Source organism: Bos grunniens, chromosome 6 (assembly GCF_055505025.1).
Source record: "Bos grunniens cultivar Pamir isolate PY7600 chromosome 6, Bosgru_T2T1.0, whole genome shotgun sequence".
NCBI lineage: Eukaryota > Metazoa > Chordata > Mammalia > Artiodactyla > Bovidae > Bos > Bos grunniens.
Window position 1 is genome coordinate 88,831,557 of NC_141170.1, and position 26,851 is coordinate 88,858,407.

Consider the following 26,851-nt stretch of genomic DNA (forward strand, 5'->3'; position numbering starts at 1 on the left):
ATGGGAAATAGATGGGGAAACAGTGGAAACAGTGTCAGACTTTATTTTTCTGGGCTCCAAAATCACTGCAGATGGTGACTGCAGCCATGAAATTAAAAGACGCTTACTCCTTGGAAGGAAAGTTATGACTAACCTAGATAGCATATTCAAAAGCAGAGACAGTACTTTGCCAACAAAGGTCCATCTAGTCAAGGCTATGGTTTTTCCTGTGGTCATGTATGGATGTGAGAGTTGGACCATGAAGAAGGCTGAGCACAGAAGAATTGATGCTTTTGAAGTGTGGTGTTGGAGAAGACTCTTGAGAGTCCCTTGGACTACAAGGAGATCCAACCAGTCCATTCTGAAGGAGATCAGCCCTGGGATTTCTTTGGAAGGAATGATGCTAAAGCTGAAACTCCAGTACTTTGACCACCTCATGCAAAGAGTTGACTCATTGGAAAAGACTCTGATGCCGGGAGGGATTGGGGGCAGGAGGAGAAGGGGACGACAGAAGATGAGATGGCTGGATGGCATCGCTGACTCGATGGACGTGAGTCTCGGTGAACTCCGGGAGTTGGTGATGGACAGGGAGGCCTGGCGTGCTGTGATTCATGGGGTCGCAAAGAGTCGGACACGACTGAGCGACTGATCTGATCTGATCTGTTCTGTTTCTTTAATACTTTTTATGGGTGTCTGCCATTCTCTGTTTTGATTACTACAACCTTAGTTGAGAACTCTATCATTTCTCACCTAAATCATCATCATCATGAAATTAAAAGACGCTTGTTCCTTGGAAGAAAACCTATGACCAACCTAGACAGCATATTAAAAAGCAGAGACATTACTTTGCCAGCAAAGGTCCGTCTAGTCAAGGCTATGGTTTTACCAGTAGTCATGTATGCATGTGAACTATAAAGAAAACTGAGCACCAAAGAATTGATACTTTTGAATGGTGGTATTTCAGAAGACTCTTGAGAGTCCATTGGACATCAAGGAGATCTAACCAGTCCATCCTAAAGGAAATCAGTCCTATTCATTGGAAGGACTGTTACTGAATCTGAAACTCCAATACTTTGGCCACCTCATGCGAAGAGCTGACTCATTTGAAAAGACCCTGATATTGGGATTGATTGAAGGCAGGAGGAGAAGGGGACGACAGAGGATGAGATGGTTGGATGGCATCACCGACTCAATGAACATGAGTTTGAGTAAGCTCCGGGAGTTGGTGATAGACAGGGAAGCCTGGCGTGCAAAGAGTCATGGGGTCGCAAAGAGTCAGACACGACTGAGCTACTGAACTGAACCATTCTCTGTTTTGATTACTACAGCCTTAGTTGAGGACTCTATCATTTCTCACCTAAATCATCATAACCATCTCTTCATTGGTCTCCCTGCTTTTCAGGGAGAATCAGTTTTGTTTCTTCCATTCTGGTATCCGTTTTGTAGTCAAAGTGACTTTTCTAAAACATATTCTTAAGTGGTTTCCTAGCATAAAGTATCAAAATCCTCAGTATGACATAGGAGGGTCTTGATATATGGTGCGCTTAAAAATTCAAACCTGGTATTTCATCACATGTTCTGTGGTTAACTCCCAGTAGTCTTCAGAATCTGTCCCACTGTAGCCTGGCCTGTTCCCTGATATTCCAGGTGAGGCCTCTGTCACTTCCTTGTGTTCCTGTGGGACAGTTTAAGACAATGTATTGCAATCATTTGTTTTCTTTTTCTTTCTTACACTTTCCTTTTAATATTGATAGAAAAAAGCCTTTGGCTTTTTTCCATATATACTTGCTGTAAGTATTTAATATATGACTAATAGATATACAATGAGCATTGAATGAATTAATGATTAACCACACTAAGATCAATAAAACCTACATTCTGTTCTCAAGTACCTCATTGTGTGGTGAGGAGTTTTACAAGTACAAATAATTTTAAAAAGCCATCAACAAACAATTACAATGTAGTGTGGTATGAGCTATTAAATATAATGTTTTTAAGTAGGAAGTCATTAAATGCTAATCTCTCAAGGGACTGTCTCTTGAGGATATATAATAGAATTAAACTAATTTTCATGGCATTCAACCATGTTTCTTTGAAATGAGGTCTTACTGTAACACTTAAGGTATTCAGAGTACTTTACAAAACATTTTTATTGACTCTGTAAAACTTTACTTTGTCTTTTGTTTTGTCAGTTTTATGAGGGCTCAACAAAAGTGAGGCAGGTTGTATTAAGTTTCTAGACATCTTATTTGCCTGGTTAGGAAATTATGAAGATCATAGCTTAATTTTCTTTTCCTTTCCGGGCATACTACAATAATTTCTATTATCTAACAAGATTTTACATGACTTTATGCTTTATAGTTAATTAGCTAATTATAAGAAACAGTGTTTTTTTTCCCTCTAAAGCAATTTAAAAGGACATCATGCATTTTTAAGAACTTGGGCCTGTTACTTTTATGATCTCTAAGATTTACGAATGCCATTGTAACATAATTTTCTTCATAACAATGGAGTAAAATATTGTTGAAAAACTTAAGTTACCTCTTCTGATTTTTAAAGTTTTAAGTAATATGTGTCATGGACTTTTGGAATAGTCAACATTGTGAATATTAACCTGGTGATTGCAAGGGCAGGATCTGCTTAACTGGTTTTCAAATTGTGTCCCTCAGGACTCTAGCTTTCTGAGGGGTGTGTGAGGAGCCCTGTGGGGAAACTGAGGAGTAGGTGGACTGACTGGTGAAGTTCTGTACCCCTCACGCATCTTCCACTCTCCAATCATATTTGCTGCTTTTCTATTATCTGCTGGCCTTTCTTTGTAAAGGATATTGTTTAAGGAGAGGAAAACTTCAAAAATACCTCAAACCATTGATTCACTTGATGCAAATATTCAAGGAAATCCCCTTTTAACAATTGAGATAACCTATGAAGGTGGAAAAAGTACAAAATTTTTGCATGTGTCACCTTCTGTGAGATCCTGGAAGACAGTGAAGGAGAGCTGTAGACTTTAAAGTGCTGGGCGATGTGTCCTATCTCATCTGTTTTCCATCAAAGGCTTTCAGTCACCACGTGGCATTTCCATCGTCTGGTCTTTAGAACCTGTGAACCAGGGCCTGACTAGATTTAGGAGGAGCTGGAGGTGGAAATTTTGAGGATGGGAGATTTAAAATTTAATGCTTCTAAAGAGCAAGGGAAAGGTTTGCTGATCTTGCCAGTTCCGTGGTGTTCACATCATAAGGCTAAGTACTTTATGCCAGGAAGCTGAAGGGTCAGGTCATAGTTTTATAGGTTTTGGCCAAAGGCAGTTTCAAGGGAAAAGTAATTGTTTAAAGGTGCTGACCACTACCCGAATGTAGTCCTCCATTCTTTTGGTCTCTTGTTTCTCTCCCTTGCCCCAAATAGGGTTATCCTGGGTGCACAATTCAGGTCACTACCATAGTAACCACAGACACAGAGCACAAAGGAGTGCAGTTTGCTTTAATTTCATAAGGATGAAAATAAAACTTACAAGGAGATGCTTAGAGGTGACATAGATGATGGTATAAAAATGTGTCAATAAGAGATATGTTGGAATGGACTTTGCCCATAAAATAATTTTATATCTTAAGCAGAATCTAGGGAGTAACTGCATCTTTTTAAACACTTAAAAAAGTTGGCAGAGTTGATTCAAAGTGCTATTTAAAACTTACTTTTATGGCAAAACCAATACAATATTGTAAAAAAAAAAATGAAAAAAAATAAAATGACCCTTTTTTTGGGAAACTGTCAATTTGAAGGATAGGATTCTTTTCAGCAGCACTTGTAAAAATATTCATTTACATATCTGAGGCAGGTTTAGTGTAGTTTGTCATAAAGAGATGAGCTTGTCAAATGCACACACACACACACACACACACACACACATATTCTCCTTTTTGGCCTCAGAGAAGAAATTCCAAGACCGTAGATAAATACTGTGCATTTCTACAATACATCTCAAAGATAAGTAGACTTTTGATTCATACACATATTAAGATGAAATAGTTTAAGAACAGGGATTAATCATATCTGGAACAAAGATATTACTGGAGTTTGTTTGTGGACTTGGAGTTGGGGTCCTAGGAAGTGGTTGAGAAGATATCACTTAATGATCTCCCTCGCCTTGTTGTACTGATGACTTATACAAGGAACATGATCTTCAACTGTGGTCAACTCTACTTGGTGCAAAAAATCGTTGTGGCTACTATATCTTCATTTCTAATTATAAAAGCAATATATGTTTGTAATTAGAATTGTGTTTAGTTCTACTAAAAGATAACCTCTGGGAACATGTTGGTATGTCTTATTTTCTCTTTTTTGTATGCCTGTGCATATGTATTAAAATTGGAGTCAAATTATGCATGTAGTTTTTGTATAGGTTTTGTACACTGCATTTTTATTTCCTTTAACAGTTTTTCAATATGTGCCTGCTGTAATCTAGGAATTTTTTTGTGCCATTAAATTTACCTCAAAAGCATGATAGTCAATGACTTCTTAATATTCCATCATATCACCATTTATTTCAGTATCTTACCCTTGGACATTACATTGTTTTAGCTTTTTGCTATTATAAATATAAACATTTTTTTTTTACCTCTAGAACTCTTTTCTATTTGAATATATCTGATTACTTCCTGAAGAAAAGAGATGTAACTATAGATTTTAATAATCCTTGATTTAATAGCACTGTAACTGGGGAGAATTAGATGAACCTAAGCTTTCATAGAGCCCAAATAATAAGACGTTTAGAAAATGTAAGACATAGTTACTCTGACTGACTTTTCAGTAATCAGCATTCTGGATGGATTTTAAATGGTCTAGTCATCACCATCATTTTAGTGTAGATGTATCCCGGTTCTAAGATAGTGCTATTGCTCAATAGGTAACAGACATTTGTTAGGACAGTGTCGTTGTAAACTGTGTCATTTCTCATTACTGTTCGCAAATACCTGAGACAGTCTCGGCACCCAATTCTTATTGCATACAACTTTTAGAGCCTCATATCTTACACACATCTGGATCGTTGATGCTGTGAAAACACTCCACTGCACCATAACCCCATTGAATAAAAGAGGAAAAATTTAAGAGAAAAGAAAATTCCTACACAGTGTAAAGGTATTTTATTGTGCTCTATGATAATCAACAAATTTTGCTTTTACTGCTGAAGTTTGAACTATGTCTGACATTTTTTTTTCTTTTCGATACACCTTGCAGTAGCGAATGGCTGTAAGATGAAAGATAACTGATAATTTTCTCTCCCTCCTGTCCTCTCCCTCTCCCCATGTGTGTGTTTTGTGACTCAGGTCTATTTTTTTCAAATATATGATTTGGTTCATTTCTGTCATCTGTAGCATCCACAAATATTTAGTCAAGTATTTAATCTTCCCATGAAATGCTTCAGAGATTTGTCATATAAAATCACTGGTTTCTCTTTAGTGCTAAGTCATAGCAAATTATCATCTTTTTTAGGTTGATTTCGTAGAGTGTTAAGTGCTGTTTAAATTCCACTTCGATATGGAGCTATTTATTTTTCTCCTAATCACTTAAAATAGCAAGAGCTAATCAACTGGAGTTTTTCTCCTTTTTATGAATACATCAGTCTACCCCTGACTCACATACATGCTTCTGCCTTTAGGTCAGTGGGAACTTTTCCCAGCTATGTTTTTTTTGTTTTTTTTTTTTGCCCCCTTCATTCCTAATTTCTCTCAGGAACAAATGGCAGCATAGTTAAGCATTAGAAACTTGTTGCTAAAGGTGCTAACCTAAACATCAGTGCCAGGATACGACTGAGACTTAATAGACTAATTAATTTGTCTACTGCACCTCTGACCTGGGAATTACGTACAATGGGCTACACTTCCAGAACTAAGAGTTTGGGATCCAAAGTAGAGAAAAATGCAACTTTTGTGTGCTTTATACATCAACATGCAATTAATACTGGGTTCTTTTAGAAAACAGATTTTGAAAATGGAGCTTTCATCCATCACGTTTTGGAAGTAAGATATTGCAAGATTCTGTGTACCTTATCTCAGTTTTCTTCTTTTACATTTTATGATGGTATTAAGCAGAGCCCTCACATTACTTGATCCAAACATGCTGCTGACCTCCAGAGGAGCAAATTATATAGACCACATTTTCTGTTTTATCTATTGCAATGTAGTGTGCTCAGATAAGAACCACAGTCACTCAGAAAAAAAATAGGAACCCGAAGCTTGAATAACATTTAAAAAAAGTGTTTGTGTTTTAATTCCTGACTGTGCTATTTATGCTTCTATCAGTGAGAAGATTACTTTTATTTTCCCTTGTATTCCTTTTCTCCCTTCTTCATTTTAGAGATAATTTGACTATTTATTATTCAAAGGGCAGGTAACATTTGACTGCCACTGAATTCTTATTGTCCACACTGGATAGAAGCTGAAATGAAAAATAATCTGTTTATATTAGCCTGTCAGTGTCTGGTTGGAGGCTCCTCAGGTGGCTCATGGTAAAGAATCTGCCTACAATGATGGAGATATGGGTTCGATCCCTGGGTTGGGAAGATCCCCTGGAGTAGGAAATGGCAACCTACTCTAGTAGGCAACCTACTCTACTTCCGTGGACAGAGGAGCTTGACATGGGCTCATGTGACCCCAGTCCATGGGGTCACATAAAGTCGGATATGATTTAGTGACTAAACAGCAAAAATGTCTGGTTATGCATCTCTCTGGGTCTTGTGAACTCACAGAGGTACCAAGTAAGCCCTTTTCTGTTAAGATTTTATTTAGAGCGGGGTTTTAATATTTTGGTGGTTTGTGGATTTGGAAGGACTCATCAGGCCACCAAATGTTTGTTGAACACATGGCAGACACTATTCTAGACACTGCTGCTAAAGCAGTGAACAAGACTGATGCTTCTGGCTCTGCAGAGGCTTACAGTCCATAGCAGTAGTCACACACAAAGTAAGTACTAAGAGTAACAGTGTAACTCACAACAAGGCTATTTGTTACGTACACAGCAAAACAAGCTGAAAGGATAGAGCCATGACTGGAATATGTGTGAGGGGCTATTTTAGCCAGAGTATTAAAAGAGCTCTCAGGGAGGAGGTACTAGAGCTGAGAACTTAACCATGAGATGGTAGCTTGTGGGTAGGTGCTGTTCTCTTTCAGTTACTGGCAGTCATTTACCAGGAAGATGCAAGATTTCATATACTTTTCAGTGTAGGCATAGCACATGGATAGAGCAGATACTCACAGGCTATGAGGATGAACGAAATAGATAGATACTGGCCTATGATTTGAGAGGCAAATGCTTTTACCTTTCTAAAGTAATGTTGCCTCCAGTAGTAGAGTGAAAGTTTTAGATTTCATATGCATGTTGTTGTTGGCATTGTTGAAATGTAGCGTGAACATCACATTGAATTATTTATTTATTTACTAGGTTTCAGCGTGCTCAAGAGCGTGAATGAACCTGAAGTGGATGTACTGTGCATAAATCATCAAGAACGTCCTACACTTTGGTTATCAGCAGCTTGTTTATCTGATTCGTATCTAAAGCAAGTCAGATTTGCCATGATAGTTCATCTCATAGTAACTAAATCATTGATTTTAAGGAAGAAGCCTTAAAATGACTTTGTGTGGCAAGTTATGCACGGGCAGTTTGCCATATGTCTAACCAAGTCACAGAGAGGTTAGTTAAGGTGTTAAAGCAGTAATCTGAAATCTGGGGTAGGGGGCAAAGGTAGGGGCTAGTGAAGGCAAGAAGTCAAGTTGTGTAGAGGCCGGACAGAAAAAGCAACATAGACTCTATTTACTGCCTTGCTTTTATTTGTACCCATTTCAAAAGAAAACCTGATGAACAGGTATGTTTGCTATGCCTTCACTTTGACAGGTTGGGGGTGGTTCGGTGGGGGAGATGGAATTCTGTTATCTCTGAAGACTTAGTGTTTGAAAGACATTCCAAGATCAGTAGATAGATAAACATGGTTTCCAGTTTAGGCTTTACAATGCTAATCTTGACCTGTTTCTTCTTGTTTATACACTGAAAACTGAAGTTTTCAAGATAGAAGAAATATTTATTCACAAACTGAGAATGGATTCGACTTTCAGTAAAGATTCATGTTAAATGTCAGTGCTGCACAGAACCTTTTCTTGGCTTCCCCTCTTCTCATACAGTTATTGTTTCATGATAATTCATATTATATTACTTTCATTTATTGTCATTCCATTTGCTTCATCCCTTATTTCAAATACTCATTGTTTCTCAGTTATATTTTAAAATAACTTCTCAGATCCATCTACTTTATCCCATTCCAAATTCTCTACCGTTTCATCAGCAGAAGGAATACTGACCATTCTCTCTTCATGACCTCCAATGCTTCCAGGATTACATTCTGTAACATATAGGGCCCTTTAACTTCCTCAGATCCTTATATGTCCTCATCACTTGGCACTACTTTTTCCAATCCTATACTTAAAGCCTATGAATCTTTTATGGTTCATCAGTTTATCTGCTTGCTCATTCATTCACGATTCTGTTCCTTTGCACTTGCTGTTTCCTCTGAGTTGAACGTCATTCGCACTCCTTATTTTCTTGGCACATTTTTACTTATCTTCATGATTCTATTTAAAGGGAAGATTTGTCTATGATTCTTTCCCTGGCAGAGTTAGGAACTTCCCATCTGTCATCCCATAATGCTGTGACTATCTCTGATTTGAATCTCAATATAAAAGTTTTCATGGCTCTCTCAGTATTTAGTAAACCTTTTATGGACAGATACTGCCTTCTGTTTTCCTCTTTATCCCCAGCCCTCAACACATTAACTAGCAGTGATTCACTGTCATGCGTTGAATGAATAAATCGATGACTGCTTTGTGTTGTACCACCATGCTGTTTATAGTGAAGGAAAAATGTTAATAATATGATTGATTAGTTCCTGTGTTCAGTAAGCTTGTGATTTCGTTTGGTGGACAAGACTTAAACACATGAAATAATTAGGAAAAACAAGCTAAAGCATAGTATACAAATGGATTATTTTTATCTTAAAAGTATAGCATACACATACATGTATATGCACATGGTGGTTTGGAGGAAGGGCAAAGGTCAAATTTAAGTTATGAGTTAAGCTTCTTGGACTAGATAAAGGTTTCATGGGATAGTGAGGGAGCTGAGATTGGAACATGGTCTGAGGCGTGAGCAAAGTTGTTATTTGATTGAGTCCTATGCATGTTTTTTCTAGCTTATTTTTAGTAAGTCTTAGATAGTTTGTGTACATTTACTATAAAGGCAAATGTTTAATATTTTTATTTTGTAAAGGGCCAAAAATCAAATAGGGGAAATTAGAACAAGAAATGAAAGTTGACATGGATGCTGTATATGCATTAGAAAGAGATTAATCCATATGAAGCAAAATCTGGGCTGAATGAAGTCCTAAATCCAGATGCCCAGGTAGGAAATGCAATAACTGACAGAATTATCTCATAATGACAATAATGTAAAACCTCCCTTTGGTTGGGTTTTAAACAATATTTGTGAACAGGATTTCCTGGGAACAAAGGGGTTAGGGCTAGAACACACTCCACCTGTATGGGGAAAATGAAAACCAGAGAGCAAAAATAAGCCAAATTCATTAGTTTTCAGGTGTTTAAATTGAGTCAGGCATGACTGTTTGATGGAAGAGAGACCATCTCATCATCTTTCTGGGCAGTTAGAAAAGGGAATACGTTCAGTGGGAATGTGCAGAAGGTTCACAGACTGAGCAACTAATTAAGTAGGTTAAGTAGTCCCATAAAGGCTGAAATCTATAGCCACAAACTGTGACTATACATTTCTCACTCGTATATTGGTTCCCTGAGTGCATTGAAGATAATGCTGCCTTAGTCTAGGATATGTGAGTCAAAGAAATTTAGGAAACTCAAAGCTGTATTCTTCCGTTTGGGGCCAAAGGTCCCTAGTTAGTCATCTCCGCTGTACTTTTCATAGTCTTCTTATGTGCCTTTTTAGATGATGTTCAGAATTTTTAGTTGTAGTCATCTAGTGGGATAAGGGCCTCCTGGTAGCTCAGATGGTAGAGAATATGCCTGCAGTGCAGGAGACCTGGTTTCCATCCCTGAATTGGGAAGATCTCCTGGAGGAGGGCATGACAACCCACTTCAGGATTCTTGCCTGGAGAATCCCCGTAGACAGAGGAGCCTGGCGGGCTACAGTCCACAGGGTTGCAAAGAGTTGGACACAACTGAGTGACTAAGTGCAGCACAACACAGTGGGATAAACATGAAGAAATACTTATATCCATTCCAGTCCAGAATCACTTAGGTTTTTAAAAGTTTCTATTTGGTCTTCGGAATTTAGGATTAGAGTATGTTGAATGTTACTTCCCTGGTGGCTCAGACGGTAAAGCGTCTGCCTACAATGCGGGAGACCTGGGTTCAAGCCTTGGTGGGAAAGATCCCCTGGAGAAGGAAATGGCAATCCACTTCAGTACTATTGCCTGGAAAATCCCATGGGCAGAAGAGCCTGGTAGGCTACAGTCCATGGGGTCGCAAAGAGTCAGACACAACTGAGCAACTTCACTTCACTATGTTGAATTGATAGCTTTTCAAACATAGGGAGATAATATGCTGTGGATTCTTAGGCACCAAAAGACAAACTACAATAATAGCTACATTTGCCATATGCCAAACCCTCTGTAAAGCATGGGGCTTCCCTGGTGGCTCAGATGGTAATGAATCCACCTGCAATGCAAGAGACCCAGGTTCAATCCCTGGGTTGGGAAGGTCCCATGGAGAAGGGAATGCAACCCACTCCAGTATTCTTGCGTGGAGATTTCCATGGACAGAGGAGCCTGGTGGGCTGTGGTCCATGGGGTTGCGAAGAGTTGGTCCCCACCAAGCGACTGTCACTTTAACTTTCTTTTCTACCTCTGCCCTCTGTGGACGGAAAGCAGGGCAAAGAGAAGTTTTTAAGCTTTACCCAGGACTCCAGACCTGATTCCATAAACTCAGCTTTTAGTTACTGTGTTCCCTTTACCATTTGATGAATAAAATTTCTTAGGACTCTGACATCCTAAATTGAGTATCACCGACTTTCAGCAAAGGATTACGGAAATTGGTGATGGAACCAGATGCTTAAAGTGATAGACTGAGAATTGTGTATGTGAGTCACAAAGAACTATCACTGCAAACTTGAGCTTTTCCCTCACTTCTCCTTTCCTCTAGAATAATTTTTATGGTTCTCATAATTAGGGAGTAACCAACACTATCAGGGTAATAACTAAACTCTTCAACATAGAGGTGATAGTTCTGGATAGGCTGGTGGTCTGTGATGTTATTAGGTTGTCATGAAAATTTAAATATCAGTTTGAAAGTCAGCCTGAGGGTCCACTGTACTTGCACATTTGCAAAGTTTTCCTGGATTAAGGTAGTATGAGTTTCCTGACTTTCTCAAGTTTGTAAATTTCATAAGCTTTATTCATTAAAGTCAGATCCAAAGCAAACTGATAACTAACATTTGCTATCTCGTCACAGCTTTCTTATTTTCTCTTAATTTCTTGATGGAAACCATCAGTACAGGTGGCATGTTGCTAACACACTTCGGTATATATGAGGTGAAAAACCTCATTTGTTATTTTCCAGTTTTTAGATTTAGTGGTTATATTTCCTGATTTTCATAGTTTGATATAACTTTCCAGATATTAATTAGGAAAGTATCTTGTTTTGGTTTAACACATTTTAAAGCCAAAACCACTTTAGGATACATTTGCCACAGTTGAAAGAATGCAGCAGTTGTGAAAGGACCTGGAGAATTTCAACAGTATTCTAGTTAGTTGGTGTGGTCAGTGCTTTAATATGAGTTGTTTGTTTTGAATTATATACTATTACAAATTAATACTACTCACCCTTTTTTTGTGTGTCTCTAGGAACTAAACCAGCAATACTAATGCATGTGGGTGTTATCATTATGGTGACGTAAAAATCAAACATTTATGAACTAACAAAGCAGGAATTGTTCAAGATACAATGGGACACTGGGTCTGGTTAATTTTTCCACCTGACTTCTTATAAATTCAGGCTTCTGCAACATTGCTTATGATATTTTCAACGTGTCATAATTCCTGGTGATAAAAATTTCTGTAGTTTTGCCAGTTTTAAGTTCTTAAAGATTTTTTTTTTGTCTTTGTCACAGTTGTTGAACTTGGGAAGAAATAGTATTTACTCAATTGTACAATATCTATAGGCTGATTTACTGTGGGGCCACTGGATTGCTAATCAGCTTAGATTATCACTCATTTCAGCATTTCTCTACCATATTGTTAGCTATGCACTGAGACTGACGTAATTGCACCAAACTTGTTCCTCTCCTTTACCTTGAATTGAAAGTATTACCAAGCTCTGTTACTCTGTCCTCTGTTGGTCTCCAGAGGTAACCCCTAAAATTTATTCTCACTTTCACAATCCTCTCCAAGGCTTTTATCCTCAAATGACTGAATTTTAGCACAGATTTTAAAAATTTATTTCTCTGCTTCTGTTTTTTCCAACTCCATGCAGAAAAGTTGATCTGAATTTTGAGGTACATGGTAGTAGGTATATTATAAGGAATCAATAAATGCTTATTGATTGGTTGGAAATGAGTTCTCATTGGTAAAAAGTCAGATACTTCATTTGAATATTTAAATGTTAATGATTGAAGCCATTTTTTGTTTGTTTTGGTGAAAAGTCTTTCAAAGTTCAACTAGGTTCTTTATTTATATACCTTCTACATTTTAGTTGTGAAATGTGCATCCGGGTTCTCCTACAGGTGCTAAAAAAAACTAAAAAGTGCTGGTTACAAACTTTGAGTAATCATTTAGCAGTTCAAAATAGTAAAGGTAATACTTCCTTTCTAGATATTTTCCGTTTTTAGCTGTAAAATATATTTAGATATTTAAAAAGGTTAAAAATTAAAGTGAGAGTTAGCAGATGGTATAGGCAATATAAAGAAATTGAAAAAAGAGAAAAAGTAGCATTTTATAGGACTTTCTCACATCTGTGAGATTGTTGACCTAGTAACAATTCATTTTGGGGAGCTTAGTTTCAGTGGGTTGATCTCTGTTTTCAAGAAGAATATGAAAATGGTAACCTAACTGTAATTTGTTGCTTTTTCACCAAAGTCCTTGAGTATATTTAAAGTTGTCTGAAAAGTGTGCAGTGAAAGTTGTGTGAACAGTCCTTTAGTTTCTATTGTTTTGTGTTTCAAACATCACTCATCTACTTTCAAATATTAACAGGTGTTCTGCCAGCTGTGCCGAAAATGTTTCAAATGATTTAGAAGCTGTTTCCACACTTACCTTGTATAGGGGCTATTTACTGTGAAAGGAGTTCTCTGATTACAGAGTGCTTAGATACAGGCGAGGGACTAGAAGCCAGACAAGCAAGTCTAATTTGAGGTCTACCTGCCTGTCATTGTTGCTTCAGAAGGAGAAAAAGTGGGAGGACTAGGATTGGTTTTTATGTAGCACTGGTGCTGATAAATGGATTTTTCTTTTAATCTTGCATACTTTGGCATGTGTATTTATGTTGTGGCAGGAAAGAATTTAAATGGTATCAGAATAATTTTATTTTCATGGCTGCATGAAGATGCAAGGAAAGAGTTTGAATTCTCAGAGATTTTAGAGCTATTGAGGCCTATTAAAATAGAGGAATAGACTCTGTATTTTACCACTTTAGTAAAAAAAAAATATGTAAGGTCTTTTCTATCTGTAAAGTTAACTGATTAATGACCATAAATGACTGGGAACATGTAGGAAATTTTGTGATTATCTCACACTCTTGTCAAGACATTAAGCTTTAGAATTTATGAATATTTATGTTTCACGCCACTGAGATTAAACTATTCTTTGCTTACTTATTGTTAACCAACCAAATAAGCAAGTCTCAATAGGTAGTAAATTAAAACTGTTTTCATGCTAATAAGTAGGGTTTGCCTTCACTTATAAATAATCATGTTTGAAACATTTCATTTTCAAGCTGTAGTTATATGCAACAAATACCATGTTTAAATGTCATCTTATAGCTAATATCAAATTTAATTGTTGCTGTCACTTTATGGCATACCATTATTGGACTGAATTCTAGCTTCAGAGTACAACTCCAGATATAAGCAGATGTTAAGAATTTTTGCCTAAGAGTTACAGGCATAGGATAGTGTGTCCATATGATATGGTCTTATTTGTAATATTGAGAACATGTTTGCGTTTTGTGGATGAAATAAAACTAATTAGGAGCTCTAGGGATTATCACAGAGAAGGCATCCCACCCCTGTACTCTTGCCTGGAAAATCCCATGGATGGAGGAGCCTGGTGGGCTGCAGTCCATGGGGTCACTAAGAGTTGGACATGACTGAGCGACTTCACTTTCACTTTTCACTTTCATGCGTTGGAGAAGGAAATGGCAACCCACTCCAGTGTTCTTGCCTGGAGAATCCCAGGGACGGGGGAGCCTGGTGGGCTGCTGTCTATGGGATCGCACAGAGTCGGACACGACTGAAACGACTTAGCAGCAGGGATTATCTAATACTTTCTTTGCATATTGTAGTCTATTGTAGAGCTGCTGTGATCTAAAGCACTGTAGTATCTTCAGTCAGCAAACCTTCCACTCTTAAATTTTTATTTTTCCTTATTATTAGAAAATTAAAACAGCCAAACCTCTTCATTCCTAAGAATATCGCAGTATAATGCGGTCAGGACACGGCTTAGTGACTGAATAACCAAGTATGGTCATGAAAAAAACTGGTCCTAGAATCAGCTGCTGCTAAGTTGCTTCAATCGTGTCCGACTCTGTGAGACCCCATAGACGGCAGCCCACCAGGCTCCCCCGTCCTTGGGATTCTCTAGGCAAGAACACTGGAGTGGGTTGCCATTTCCTTCTCCAATGCATGAAAGTGAAAAGTCAAAGTGAAGTCGCGCAGTCGTGTCTGACTCTTCGAGACACCATGGACTGCAGCCTACCAGGCTCCTCCATCCATGGGATTTTCCAGGCAAGAGTACTGGAGTGGGGAGCCATTGCCTTCTCCAGAATCAGCTGGCATGGATGTAAATGTTTACTCTTCTTTCCTACTTATCTTTACCTTTAAATGAGGATAATACAAATAGTACTTAACACATAGGTTTGTTTAAGTGTTAAATGAATTCATTTATTGTCTTTACCTCTAAATGAGGGCAATAATAATAGTATGTAACAGATAGGTTTGCTTAAATGTTAAATGAATTAATGCATTCAGTGTATAGGACAGTGCCCTGCATGGACAAGTACGGTTGAGCCATCATCATTTAGAGGCTTGGTCCCCCCATGCTGCTAAGTCGCTTCAGTCGTGTCCGACTCTGTGCCACCCCATGGACTGCAGCCCACCAGCCTCCTCCGTCCATGGGATTTTCCAGGCAAGAGCACTGGAGTGGGTTGCCATTGCCTTCTCCTTGGTCCTCCCATACCTGATGCCTATTGGTTGAAAAATACTAATGTGGGAAAATGGAACTTTATATACTGTCATTTCTCGTGGTTTTAATTTTTAAAGTAAAGGAAACTGAAATTGAGTGCTGTTAAACGAATTGTTTAAGATTAAACAAGTACTTAGTGGCACATTTGCCCTAAACTAGAATAGGCCTTTTTCAATGTTTGGCATCTGCTCTGTTTTTATCTCAAGAGCATTTAAATAATTTTAATAGTTATCTTTTGTACTTTTGATGTTTAGAATTTTTCTTTAATTTGTAATTTCATGAGACTCATTAAAATGCTACAGAGGTATAAAGTAGAAACTATTTTATATTCATGTATCTCTAAAATTACTTTAAAATTTCTCTTTTGGAAGATGGTTTGTATGTCTTGTTGTATAGCCATAGCCATGTCACTCAGTGGTGTCCGACTCTTTGCGACCCCATGGACTGTAGCCTACCAGGCTTCTCTGTCCATGGGATTTTCCAGGCAATAGTACTGGAGTGGATTGCCATTTCCTTCTCCAGGGGATCTTCCCAACCCAGGGATCGAACCCGCATCTCCCGCATTGTAGACAGACGCTTTACCATCTGAGCCACCAGGGAAATCCTGTCTTGTTGTATAGGAACACTGAAATACGGGAACCAGAGTGCACTTTGACATGGTGTCTTCTCTCGGACATGGTCGGAAGCTTGACATTCTGTGCCAAAGCAAATGGTAGCAGGGTTTAAATTCATAGGTTAGCTCTTAACATTAATAATGCATTGTTACTTTGCATTTCTCTGAAGGCCAGGATTTAATTCATCACACTTCCTATGTAGATACAGGTCATAGCTAAAGAGAAATTGTTTGTTTAGATGACCTTGTATACTGTCCATCAAGAGCCTAATGATTTATATTGTAATTTTTACAAAGTACTGTGATTCACAATAGGGTGTCAGGCAGTTAGATGGTGACATGTGTATTTTTTGGGTAGTCCCAGTGGTAAGTGAAGCTTCTGAAGGCATAACTATAAATAGGTCCTAATTACCTGCCCTCGGTGATTTTTTTGTATGTGTATATTGAACTTTCTGACTTATTGTAATGCTACCACGGTGTTTATGGTGCAACTGGTATACCTGTATTGACTGGAGAAATTGAATGACTGTCTGGTACATGAAATAGATTCCAGCCTTTTTCCGTGACATCATTATTATAACAGACTTCCTTAATATGAACAGCAGCTGTGCACTTTTGTGAGTTTTACATTATGAACCATAACAACCTTTTCAGCTCTATACAAGTGATAGGGTAGCTTGATGCTTAACAAATGAAGCCAGACTCTGAGCTGTGAAACTGTTAACAGATCTAGTAATGACATGGGCCCCTGTTTGGAACATTTCATAATACAACTGGGGAAAACAGGAGTGACCGCCATTTAGCACATTGGCAAAGAGGTTTTTCTTTACCTCTTGTTCTGTATAAGTCCATGGAATTAATGAGAAATTGATTTGCAGTTTGTGTCAGTAGATCTAGAGTCTCTTCAGTTGAATTTTATTTCGAAAATACCAGATTTTTCAGCATTTGAACATTCTATTTCCAGCCTTTAAGCAGAAAATCAAGTAATATTTTCCTTGACTATCAAAAAATAGTGCTTCCTTTTACTTATAAAGGTAAGAATCTAGTGTGATGTGAAAAAATATCTTGATTAAACATCTATGGGTTATATATGTGTAGCAAAATAATATCTGTTTTTAATCTGAATAATAATAAAGCAAAAATAAATCATTTTAATAGAGAAATTTAACTGTTATAGGCTTACCTGAAAAATTCCTTACATATTCTGCCTTATTAACCTTTTTCTCTTTGAATAATAATTTATGACTGCAGTTTGCAGTGACAAATTATATAACTTCCATGTGTCTATTTTTATAGTAAAAAGAAATAAATAACTTGGAATAATGTCGTTTCCTGGGATTTGTAAAATTCTGCAGAGTGTTTTAAACAAGAGAGATCAAAATTCTTGAGATGGGAAAATTTTTAGAAGAATATCCTTTATAATTCCCTGTCTCATTATAAATTTATGCTCTTAAAAGAACAGTGATTTCACAACTAATCATGTACAATCCTTGCTAAAAGAAGTGAGTGCTGCCATGGAATATTGATGCGTATATTAGAGTTACCTCTTATGACCCTTTCAGCAACAAACTCCTATTTTTTAGACTGTCATTGTCATCACTAATTTTTTTTTGAGTGGGAGTTGACAGCTTCTTTGTTATCAATGAAAGAATATAAAATATTTTTCAGATTGCTAGTGAAAAAGAAAAATTGTGGCTTGTAAAAATGTCAAATCTTGAATTTGTCAGGGAATTGTAATTCTAAATTTTATCAATTTTGCCATTTAGTTCAGATATCATTTAGGTTGATGTGAGGGTTCATTTTTATGAATGAGACATCTAATACTTAGAGGACAAATTGATCTGCAGAAAGCTTTATAATATGGCTTCTTACAGAAGGGACTGGGGCAAATTTGAAATAAGCTTCATATAATTGAATTTTCAGTGACAAGAATTGAATTTATACTACATATATTTAACAATAGCCTAAAATTTTGAATTATGAATTTAGTTTTTAACTTCAATTACTAAAGTTTTTAGTCAAGCAAAAAAGCCAACCTTAAATAATGCTGTTTCTTTTCAAATGCTGTCATTTGAGATTATAACTCATAGTTTATATAATAGTATGCAAAAGTGCAAATTCAGAGAACAATCCTGACTTTAGTAGAAAAAATATGGCATCATAATCAGTGTATTATTGTGATTAGGTTGATTACTGTCACTCAAAAATGAGAAATTTAATGATAGATATGTTGAATAAATCTGGGAAGAAATTTTAAATATAACCTTTCTTGAACCCCTATAACAAATATTTTTTATTTAGGCAAATTTTACTTGATGGGCTTAACAGTACTTATGTGCTTATCTAGAAGTGAAGGTAGCTTTAACAACCTGAATAAAGTGAAATATTTGCTGGTATAACTTGATTAGGAGTATTGGTATGGAATAAGTCCATTTTTAAAGAACAGTCACAATTCTTCACAGATGTTTGCTTTTTTGAGCTAATTGGTGGCTGGCTGTCTTTCAGGTGAATTAATCTTTGTTTGATTAGATTGTAAAGTCCTTGAGGGCTGGATTCTTGCTTTCCTTGTACCTCCCCATGATTGGGGTAGAGTAGGTATTTAGTACACATGTGTTAGCTGAAGTAATGGTCTTGTTCTAAGCAGGATTTTGAAGTCAGATCACATGCCTTTGTGTGATAGGACCAGCCAGCCAAATAGCCAAGGGTGGTGTAGTTGATTGAATTTTATGGCCTGTCATGGCTCCTTTAGCACCATTTCTTCTTGCAGTTTCTTTCTGTTCCTAGGAATGAAGCCTCCTGCAACCTGCAGCCCCTCTGGCTGTTGGTGGATTTAGTCCTGAACCACAAGTGTGCTGTAAGGCTTCTCTGAGTTCTTATAAATTCAGATTCTACTACTGAACCCCTGGCTGCAACTTACTGACTTCTCTTAGGTGTTAAGTCCTTTACATATGCAAATTTATTTAATTCTCACAATCCTGTGAGACAGGCATTTTACATGCCAGAACAAGTACCCTGTCTAGTGACTCACACCAGACTGGGAAGAGATCAGATGTTCATCTAGGACTTTCTGACTCCAAACTTCTTTCCTTAAATCTCTTCCTGGTCAAAGCTTTTTTTCCTTCTGTCAGACCAGGTACTTGCTCTTCTCTTAACTGTAGTTGGGTGCTTACAGTTCAGACCCTTCTAAAGTGACTTGGTCATTACCAGGTGGTAGTTCCCACAGCACCACCACCAGAATCACTCTGAAAGATTCTAGAAGAACAGGCGTGTTGAGAAACATAAGGAAACGTGAAATGAGCAACATGAAAGAAGGAGAGGACGCTCAGGATCCCTGTGTCTTGCCGAAGTGCTCAAGTTTCCAAGACAAACAATGTATTTAAGCTCAAAACCAGTATTTCTGCCTGAAATCAGCACTTTTTAAGGTATCTAATCCTTCTCATTCAGATAGAAGTTAAAAATAAAGGAAAAGGAAACAAAAACAAAAACCAACAAGGAGCACGAAGAAGAGGTGAAGCTTTATATTTCCCGTGCTTGAGCCCAGGCCCTTGAAGAATTCTAAGGTCCATATAATCTGGGGTCCTTCTTAGCTGACTGTAATGTTAGCTATTTCTCTTACTCTCTGAGTTTAAATTACATCCTTTGTAAATTGGAGATTATAATTCCCCAATCCAGGGTGCACAACAGAATTTCCTGGATTGTTTTATTTTTTCCTTTCTCTTTCCTTCTCGCCCTTTCTCTTCCCAGGTGTCTCGGATTCAGCCTAGATTTGCTAATCACAGTCTTTGCCTGGGCTTGTGCAGAGATAGGGAGATGTGACTGGATGGGAGGTGGTGAAGTGTGCCTTGCTAAGGAGTGTGGGCGTTGCTGTGCAGCTGGTTGGGAGGCTGTGCAAGTTTTAAAGCAGTTTATTAGTGTCTCTGACAACAGTGAATGAAGGTAGGCAAAAGGTGTGCCATCAAACAGGTAAATATGTCTTTATTTTGTGAAATGTGTAACTTAAGGTAAATGTATTCGTTAGTAAATTGTATTTTGAAAAGAATAAAAGGTGAAGTCGGTAAAGAGACCGCCTTTCTTTTCAAGGATGGATTTATATTTCTAATTTGTCTCCAAATGACAATTCATTCATTCTTTCACTCAGGAATGTTAATTGTGTGCCAGATACAAATTATGTTACTCCCTCAGAAAATAATTTGGTCTTACTGAGCTGCTGCCTATATGTGGAATAATGGAAAGGGGTAATTTTGAATCTGGTGAAGAAAGACCCTTTAATTATTAGACAAGAACTATGTTAATTACCTCTGCCTCTCATTTATGTTTTCCTCACATATTGGTACTTAAAGGCAACTGTAATTTTTTAAAAAAATCACAATTATATCAACATCTTAAAAGAAAAATACTTGGTTTCATTATCAAGTACAGAAGAACGTACCACCGACTGCTTAATGTCACTTTTACGGGTTATTTATTTTTGTCCAATCTCCAATTCCTGTTGAGCATTTGGAAATGGTTGCATTTCTTTTCCAGAAACCTTATTGTTGGGGGATAAACCAGTCTCATTTAGACTTTGACTTGAGTATTTGCCATTACATTTCTTTCCTTGTTGCCATTGAAATATTGGGATTCCCTTTATGGAATGTATTTTTACAGTAATTCAGAGGCTTCTGAAGCTAGTTCAGCTTTCACTAGTAGTTGATAGAAGCGAGTACCTGATGTAGGCTTTCCACTCATTTTCTGTTATAAGAGCCAGAGATCACAAAAGTCCTACTCAGATTTATGAAATTGTTATTGAACTAAGTGATGCTTAGAGGTTTGACTTGATGGTTTAGTGGGGCAAAAAGGAGTTTTGAATTTGCAATCATATGTCTCTAAGAGGCTTAGAGATAGCTAGATCTTCACCTTCATAAGTTCCTTACATGAATTTCTTAACCAGGACTCAGTTTTCTCGGCTGCAAAATGGATGTGTTAATTCCTATGTGATAGAGTGGCTGAGGATAAAATGACTTATGAAAACAAGTATCAGACTTAATATTAAGTCTTAATAAATGTTATTTTTCTCAAATAGTTTTCCAGCATCCAAATAGAAGCATGAATAAATACATCATATGTGCAGATCATAAAGCCAAAAAGCTCTTGTATGTTTTTATTTATATTAAGCCTATTTTCAAGAGCAGTTTTAGAGTCACGGGAAAATTGAGGGGACGGTATAGAGATTTCCCATAGCCTCCCTGCCCCTACAAGCATAACATTTCCTCATTATCAACATCCCCCTCCAAAATGGTACATTGTTACAATTGGTGAACCTACATTGACATAGTATAATTGCTGCTGCTGCTGCTAAGTCACTTTAGTTGTGTCCGACTCTGTGCGACCCCATAGACAGCAGCCTACCAGGCTCCCCTGTCCCTGGGGATTCTCCAGGCAAGAATACTGGAGTGGGTTGCCATTTCCTTCTCCGATGCATGAAAGTGAAAAGTGAAAGTGAAGTCGCTCAGTCATGTCCGACTCTAGCGACCCCATGGACTGCAGCCCACTGAGCTCCTCTGTCCCAAAGTCTATACCTTATGTAGCAGTTTAGTCTTGGTGCTGGGTATGGACATTCTATGGGTATTCTATGAGTACGGACAGATGTATCCCATTCTGTGGGTATGGACAAATGTACCATCACTGCACTATTTTTACTGCTATAAAAATCCTGTGTACTCTGCCTGTTCATACCTCTCCCTGGCAACCACTAATCTTTTTACCGATTGTGTAGTTTTGCTTCTTATAGGATATCATATAGTTGGAATCATACAGTATGTAACCTTTTCAGATTGGCTTCTTTCATTTAACAATATGCATGTAAGTTCCCTCCATACTTTCTTAAGACTTGAGAACTCATTTCTTTTTAGCACTGAATTAATACCTTGTTTGCATATACTACAGTGTATCCATCTACCTACTAGTGAAAGACATCTTGATTGCTTATGTAACGTTTTATATTTTTTAAAGGAATTTGCTTAATTTTTGGCTGTGCTGGGTCTTTATTGCTGCATGGGCTTTTCTCTATAGAGAACGGGGGCTACTCTCTAGCTGTGGTGCGCAGGCTTCTCATTGCCACGGTTTCTCTTGTCGTGCAGCATGGGCTCAAGGGCACACAGGCTTCAGCCATTGTGTGTGGGCTCAGTAGCTGCAGCTTTCAGGCTCAGTTGCTCCGCAGCATGTGGGACTCTTCTGGATCAGGAATCAAACTTGTGTCTCCTGCATTGGCAGGCGGATTCTTTACCATTGAGCCACTAGGGAAGCCCTAATGTTTTATATTCTTACTTGAGTCCTTTTTTTCGTAGTCATTTGAAAGGGTTTTAAATAGTACAAATTTAAGTATAATAAATACAGTTAATTGTATTCTATTTTGTAATTCATTGTTCTTACATTTTCCTTAAAGCTATTCTGAGAATTTAGAATATTACAAATGCAAAATGAAACAACATTGTATAACATAGACTCCAGCTGATTTTGAAAACTTTACTGAGTTCTTATCCCACCCTTTATTCAATATTCCTTGCTTCTCCATTATAATGGGCTCTAACATCCTGTAGTTGTTAAGAATTTTTCTATTTCCCGGATACTTTTATGTCCATTAATGAATTCAATCCCATGACAGCTCTATTTTAAGCTCTTCTTTCTGCCTTTGGTTTAGATCCTATCCACTGCTGCCATCTTCTTGATGTTGACTGAGCCTTCAGTTCTTTGTTGCTTTTTTATTTTTTATTTTTGTTCCTTTGGAGAAGAGATTGTCTTGTAATATACTGCTGGTACAGTTACACAGTTCATCCTTGTAATATAATATTGGGAGGCTCAGCTCTTTGGAACAGTGATGTATACACTGTGCTTTTCAGGAACATTCAGTGGCTTTTCTCTCCCATTCAGAGCATAGAGATCAGATGGCAAATGAACTAAGTATCTTTATCCTTTGTCTTTACTCTTGATCAAACCAAAGTGGTTTACTCTTTGGGTCGAGAATAAATTTTGCTTGTTATTACACTGTCTTTTCATTGCTGATTCCATGTCTGAGTGAAAAGAGTGAGACTGACTATATTTCAGATTTTGATTGTTTAATTGTGCAACTTGGGCTAAATTATTAAACTTTATACCTATACAATGCAGATCATTATGGCTGCCACACGTGGCTGCTCAGATGGTACACTCAGACGGCACAGCTTGAGGGACTCTGTTCATATAGATTACAATATTTGGAATGCCCCACATCCTTTGAAGGGTTGTTATGAGAATTATATGAGCTCATAAAGAGAGTAGTATTACATGATGATAAAGAGTCTGGATTTCAGAGCCCCAATTCCTGGGATCATAACTAAGCCATTCCACTTATTACCCTTATGATCTTGGGAAAATCATTTAACCTTTTCTGTGCCTCACTTCTCATTTAAGATGGAAACAGCAGTGACTCTCTCACAGGGATATTTTGAAAATATAATGTATTAATATTAAAAAAAAAAGCACTTAGAATAGTTCCTGGCATATACAGATAGTTCCTGGCATGTACTAAACTCCTAGTATGTTTTAACTGTTTTTCTAATTATGTGAAAATTATTTACTGTCATGTTGATGCTCTTTATCTGTTAGCTCCTTATATAAGGCTTACTTTTCACATTTATGGTCCTTCTCCATTAGGTCTTTTCTAACCCTTATGCTCTGATTATCTTCTTTAGAATTATACACAGTAGCAATTACAGTAGGCATGTGATTTAACTTTGAACTTATGCTGTATTATAGCATGTGTGTTTCTCTTTCTATAAGGCCAGGACCCTCATCTGTATCTTTAAAGTGTTCTCAGGTTTTATCCGGAGAAGGCAATGGCACCCCACTCCAGTACTCTTGCCTGGAAAATCCCATGGACAGAGGAGCCTGGTGAGCTACAGTTCATGGGGTCTCTAAGAGTCAGACACAACTGAGCGACTTCACTTTCACTTTTCACTTTCATGCATTGGAGAAGGAAATGGCAACCCACTCCAGTGTTCTTGCCTGGAGAATCCCAGGGACGGGGGAGCCTGGTGGGCTGCCATCTATGGGGTCGCACAGAGTCGGACACGACTGAAGCGACTTAGCAGTAGCAGCAGCAGGTTTTATCAGCTTCTGCCTCACTTGAAATGGTGTTGGTGGAAAAGGATCCAGTGTTGCTCTCTGCTCTGTAGGGAGCTCTCTGCTCTCCTAAGAGTCTGAGGCTTGAGAACCAGAAAAGACAGCAAAAATGATATACTCATGGTCTCCTCATTTTAAAGGCTTTTATAATCCATTTGATGATTTAATTTTGCATGCTTGACAGTGAACAATTGCAATGTTATTAAATTCTCTGGTGTATGTTCAGACTAACAGAAAGCAGTAGGAGTTGAGAAGAAAGCTGTGTCTGTAAGAGCTGGGTTAGTGAGAAGAGGTTTCCTTGTGGGGTGCAGCTGAAATGGAGTTTGTGTGAATTGATTGAGCTGAACTAGACCTTCAGATGGTGCTGATAATGTTAATATTTACGTTGATACTGATAGGTGGTGGTTTAGTCACTAAGTTGTGTCTGACTCTTGGAACCCCATAGACTACAGCCTGCCATGCTCCTCTGTCCGTGGATTTCCTGGGCAGGAATACTAAAGTGGGTTTCTGTTTCCTTCTCCAGGGATTTTCCTGACCCAGGGATTGAACCCTCATCTGCATTGCAGCCGATTTGTTTACCAACTCAGCCACTAATAGCTAATATGTGCTAATATTAATCCAAAGAGTAAACATTAACGCAGCTTGCTATGCTAGACATTGTTCTTAGTGTTTTACACATATTTACACATTTAATTCTTACAATAAATCTGTGAAGCAGGGACTACTACTATTCCCATGGTAAAAATAAGGAACTTGATATGACCAATACATTTATTGAGTTGTGATCATGATTATGAATTTTACTTTATTTCACAATAAATGAAAGCCTTTACAGTTCCTTGAATGCCAACATTTTGAAATTATGTTCCATCATGTTTTCTTTCATCACTCCATGTAATCTTTCTTTTTATTTATTTCTTTTTAAATGAAAGTTGTTTTTATGTTAGCTCCCTCCTGATAAAGACATAATATAATTACCAACAACAACACAAAAAGATAAAAGGCTTTCCTGGTTTGGAATGTGGGGTAGCTTATTTTATAATTTTATAGCTTCTTTTATAGTTTAGGTCAGCACATCAGATTTTAATGGTTTCTTATTTGTCTGATTGAAAACAACTGGTAAAGCTCATCTCTAGCATGATGAAACAGTATTGAGTTTGCAAAATATTTATGGTGGCGGAGTTCTGGATTGAATTTCGAGATACTTGGGTGCCAGTAACAGACGAGAATTTGCTTTATAACAACGTTGATGGACTTGGTGTACTCCTGTCTGACTTTATAACATCAATTGTGGATTATTGGCAAATCCCATCAGTAGTTTTCTGGGCAGGCTTTTGGGGGAAATAGGCTTTGATTTTTATTGTGTTATTTAAAGGAAAAAATTGAAATTAATCTGTCATTTTTTTATTTATCAAAGAGTCTGTCTTGGTTTCAATTTGTAACTGCATCTTTTTCTAATGAGACACAGGCTATATTCCTTGTGATGTCAAAGAAAATTGTTTAGTTTCTAATAGAAATAGAAACCATTTAGGAGGTTGCTGAAGATGAACAAACTTGAATGTGATTTAAAAAAAAAAGTCTCCAAGTGTGGGCTGCTGTGTTGATGCGCACAGCATCCAGTCGTTACTGGTTTATTCATTTGCCAAAGTAACAGAGGAATAATCTGTAGGACAAGTGTTTGCTGTTGAGTCCCCAACTAATTGGGGCCATATTTCATGTGGGTGTTTACCTATCTTACTTTATTCTCATCCACAGATCTTGCTGTGCATTAGTGTTAACAGCCCTGTGTTTGAGCATAGCTGTGAAACTCGATGCCTCACACCGGAGGCCGGCGTCTATGGCAGCATAGAAGGTGTGATTATAAAGTGTGAGACTGGTTTCCACTTTATGGACAGACTGTGACCATGCAGTCTGCCTCTGTTGTGTGGTTTTTTCCTTTTTGCAGTATGTGGGTGGGAATGTATGTAGGAATTCTTTGCGGCTCTTCCCTCTCCACCCCCCACCCCCCGCCTACCCCACCCCCACGAGGCTTTAGGATGTTTGAATAAACATTTGTCTTTCTATTTTTCTTGTCCCGCCCCCGCACCACTGCCCTGTTGCCTTCACTGCAAATGTAGATGGAAAACATTTTCCTTTGACCTACCTTTTCTATATTACTTTAGTTCATCACAAGGATGCTTCATACATGATACTATAATCATTCATTTTTTTACTCAAGTCTAGGCAGTTACACATAACTTCAGTTAGTGAATTAAAGTATTTAATCAACTCTAAGATATAAGATACAATCTGATTTCAGAGATATAATAGTGTGAAAACATGCTTATAGTGGTGGTAAAGTGTTACTGATTTAAGTTGTACCTTTTTCCAGGATGTCACAATGAAAAAAGCAGGCAGTTGTATCAGTGAAATGTGGTAACTTTTACTGGGCCCTGGCTACTGTAGGTTATCACTCATATTTGATATGAATTATGCACAATATGAATGGAACCAAGATAAACATATGTGTGCCAAATTCCAGTTTTTGACCACTTTTAAATACACCATTATTGATTATGGAACCTGATTATCCCATATGTTCTTAAAATGCTTATGAAAGAAAAGAAAAAAGGAATAAACGAAACTTTCTACTTCTCAGTCTGTCAATTCATCACCCATTA

The 26,851-nt window shown here is 37.6% G+C and overlaps 1 protein-coding gene across 48 annotated transcripts in view; it reads left to right on the plus strand.

Annotated features, from left to right (window-relative positions):
- BMPR1B (bone morphogenetic protein receptor type 1B) overlaps positions 1-26,851 on the plus strand; it is a 522,369-nt gene that overhangs the window by 284,443 nt on the left and 211,075 nt on the right. For 3 of the 48 annotated variants that reach the window (XM_086406604.1, XM_086406600.1, XM_086406606.1), the window contains exon 3: positions 7,411-7,659. The exons of 42 other annotated variants lie outside the window; for them this stretch is intronic. The gene's annotated coding sequence lies outside the window, so the exon portion shown is untranslated. Of the gene's footprint in view, positions 1-7,410; positions 7,660-19,796; positions 20,016-26,851 lie in introns of those variants that run through there. 3 more of the 48 variants (XM_086406602.1, XM_086406603.1, XM_086406608.1) reach the window with 3 other exon arrangements.